The sequence below is a fragment of the Gossypium hirsutum genome, chromosome A10 (genome assembly GCF_007990345.1).
Source record: "Gossypium hirsutum isolate 1008001.06 chromosome A10, Gossypium_hirsutum_v2.1, whole genome shotgun sequence".
Classification (NCBI taxonomy): domain Eukaryota; kingdom Viridiplantae; phylum Streptophyta; class Magnoliopsida; order Malvales; family Malvaceae; genus Gossypium; species Gossypium hirsutum.
Window position 1 is genome coordinate 59,372,357 of NC_053433.1, and position 4,341 is coordinate 59,376,697.

A 4,341-nucleotide genomic window follows, 5' to 3' on the forward strand; every position below is an offset into this window, starting at 1 on the left:
GTAACACCCTGTACCCGAGACCGTTGCCGGAGTCGGACACGAGGGGTTCACAGACTAAATTCGCTTACTATCGCAGTCCATTTTAAAATTTTCCAGGCAGTTGGCTAACTGCGACACTGTCACCTTAAAAATCATATCTTGAGTTTCACAACTCGAAAATCAGTTTCGTAATTTTTCCCTGAAACTAGACTCATATTCCCATCTACATATTTTTTTCTAGAATTTTTGGTCAGGCCAATTAGTACAGTTTATTAGTCAAAGTCTCCCATGTTACAGGGATCGACTACACTGACCTTTGCGCATTACGACTTGGATATCTCCCTACACAGGGCTTCAATACTGATGCCGTTTGTTTCTATAGAAACTAGACTCAGAGAGGAATCCATACATATATGGCATAACTCCTAATTATCTCTGGTTAATTTATAATGAATTTCCAAAGTCGGAACAGGGAATCCAGAAACCGTTCTGGCCCTGTCTCACGAGAACCTGAATATCTCTTAACATACTGTCCATATGATCGTTTCGTTACTTTCCTATGAAAATAGATTCATCAAGTTTCGTTTACATAATTTATTCACTATTTAATTCCAATCCTACTATTTTTAGTGATTTTCCAAATCTACATCACTGCTGCTGCCAGCATCTGCCTTTAAGGTAGACTTTACCTATTTCATAGTTTCCATGATTCAACTAGCCCTTTTTGCATAAATAGCACAAATCATGATAGCGATTAACCATTCCATACCAAATGATTATAACATTATGCTCGAACATATATAAGCCATTTTCGCATGGCTATATACATTAACCAAAATATTCTTCCGCCACTAGTCTATTTTATACATGCCATAAGACAGTCCGAAACATAGCAGTACCAAACAGTGGATAGTGATAGTGTGACTAGTTGCTGACGATCCCCGAGCCTGTAGCTTCGCAATGAGATCTATAAAACAGAGGAAACAGAGTAAACGGAGTAAGCATTACAATGCTTAGTAAGTTTTAAGCAGTGGCAATAGATAACAAACAAATTATAACCTAGTTGTTCGTATTTTTATTTCACTCTTCCTTCGGGCATACCATCCCTTTTCCAAATACGCACATCTCATCATATACAATAGGCAGATAAACTTTCACATAAAAGTGAGCTCATGTGACATAGATATATCGTATGATTTCACATCACCCCTCACACTGATCCGATGTCACATAATCATAAGAATAGTCTCATAGATTGCTCTCGTATGCATCACATAACTACCTTATGATTTAGTGCAAATCAAGCTCACATATAAACTTGGAGTACATACCTGTTTAACCTTTCGCATTGAATATATTTATAAGCAATTCTTATTACGAAATCTTACCCGGACATAATCTCCACACGAAGTTATCGGGTCTTACCCGGACAAAATCCCCACACGTAGTCATCGGGTCCTTAGAACTCGGATATAGTACGAGCACGAAGCTTAGGGACATTAATCAGTGATAATATTCTCGCATAAAGCCTGCGGGGTTTTAACCCGGATATAGTACTGACACAAATGCCCTTCGGGACTTATCACATTTATGCACTTTCACATCCATCACATTGGCCACTCGGCCCTGTCACATATATACACTTTCACATTCATCACATCGGCCATTAAGCCTTATCACGCATATACACTTTCACATTCATCACATCGGCCATTAAGCCTTATCACATATATATACACTTTCACATTCATCACATCGGCTATTAGGCCTTATCACACATATACACTTTCACATTCATCACATCGGCCATTAAGCCCTATTCACATATATACACTTTCACATTCATCACATCGGCCATTAGGCCTTATCACATATATATACACTTTCACATTCATCACATCGGCCATTAGGCCTTATCACAATTTAGAATTCACATATGGGTTTAATCAATAGCTTATAAGCAACTAAAACAAGTTTATCAAGGTTTACAACACAATCTCAAATTCAGCACAAGCTGTTTTTCCTGAGCAATAGTCACTAAATTATTTATAACTGGAGCTACAAAACTCCAAATCACTTTCCGTAAATTTTTCCTGAATATAGACTCGTATGTCTTCCATCCATAAAATTTCCAGAATTTTAGGTTTGGCCAATCAATACCAGATTTTTCTTAAAGTTTCCCCTGTTTCACTGCTTGACTAATCTGACCACTCTTCACTACGAATAAAATTTATCATTATCAGAAATTCCTTTGCTTGCACGGTTTCTTTTATAAGAAACTAGACTCATTAAGCTTTAATTTCATGTCTCATTCAGCCTCTAATTCAAATCCATGAATTTATGGTGATTTTCTAAATTCATGTTACTGCTGCTGTCCTGAGCAGGTTTATCACAATTTTACTCTTCTGACATATCCTTTCAGCACTTCATAATATCATATCCATTTGGCAACATATCATATCAATAACTTACCTATACTTCATAATAACCATTAGGCTATATGCATAAAGATTTACAATAGAGTTATGATTCTTTTAATATGTGCTTAACATATCATACTCAATCACATTATAGGCTTTAATACTTAAAACTTACCTCGGATATTTTGAATAGTTATGGATAGACTACTCCATTGCTTTCTCTTTTCCCCTATCTGATTTCGACACTTTCTGCTCTTGAGCTTGATTTAAAACAAATAGATTTATTCAATTACTTATCAATTAAGCAATTTAATTTAATACATATATATCATATATTTAAGGTACAAATGACCTTACTAACTAGCTATTTAAACATCATACATATGCCCTACTCATACAAAATCGAATATATTACTAGGCTACACTCAACAATTACATTTATCCCCATATAATAGATTAAAACTATCAAGGGACATTTTACTAACTTATTACCTTGCATATTTGAATTTAATAAACTAATTTACTAAATTAATGAATAATAAATTTTAACTTAACAATTTCATAACCACACATGATTATCATATCTACCAATTTGGCCGAATACTTATAAGATTAGCATTTTGCAAGTTTTCAAATCACTTCCAGAGCCAAATATCATTATAATTTAAGATATACTTTCACACAACTATACAAGTTTACAAAGCCACATTTAACTTCATATATCATCATCACTTATTTAGTAGAATATGCAAGATCAAACATATCTTTACAAATATATATTTATTTATATATACATATGTGGTCGAAATTACAAGTTCAATTGGAACACTCCATAAATATTTACCTATATAACCGGATATACCAAATTCATTATATCATTACATAGGTACATATCTATAAGACCGAATATATAAGGCTCAATATATCATCACATATGGCCGAATATTACTAAACTCAAGCCACCATATTTTTACCCCTTAAGTCACACCCAAAAATCACATTCGGCACTTCTCTTCCAAAATTTTTCCAAGTCTTCAAATTCACTTACAAGCTCATTTATATAACATATGAAACATTTAACAATTATTTTATCAATAAAATAGCATGACCGATTACCTATTTCTCTCCCTAAATCCAAATTCGGCATATTGAACAACCCAAATGCTAACCTATCCAAGTTCGGCATATTCAACAACCCAAATGCTAACCTCAACGTTTAAGTTAAAATAACAAGTAACTTAACACATCTAACATAATTTTCCAAGCTAATGACATCAAAGCTTCAACTAAAATTTCCAGCTTCTTAGCCAAATTTCAAACTTCCAAATAGCCTAAATTTAATCCATGGAATAGGTAGAATTCAAACAAATCATCCAAATTATGCATACATTTCTAAAGGTGGCATTAAACATACCTTCTTCTAGCAATCACCATAGCCGAAACTCAAACAAAAAAATTTTATTCTTTTTCCTTTCAAGTTTCGACAATGGAGGAACAAGATGAATTACTTTGGTTTCTCCTCCCACTAACCAATTTCCCCCATGGCCAAATGCTCAAGACACCATGAAACTAAAAATTTTGTCATGGGCTATGTAATGAACTTAATACCTAACTCAAAATATGCTAAAAAAAATCCATAAGCTAACATGAATTTCTCACCTTATTCATGACTTAGAACTGCCGAATGGTTGCTCCCTCTCTCCCTCTTAGAATCGGCCAAGAAGAAACAAGAATAAAGACTTGTTTCTTTCACCCCTTTCCTTCTTTTCTTTACTTTATTTCTAACCTTTTATTTTATTCCATCCTCCATACTAATATGGCACCTAGTTAATTAAAGTTAATATAAAATTCACACTTGACTATACAATTTGTAGCATGGCCGGCCACTACCTATAGTTTGGCTAATTTGACATGCAAGGACAAGAACTTTCCCACATATACT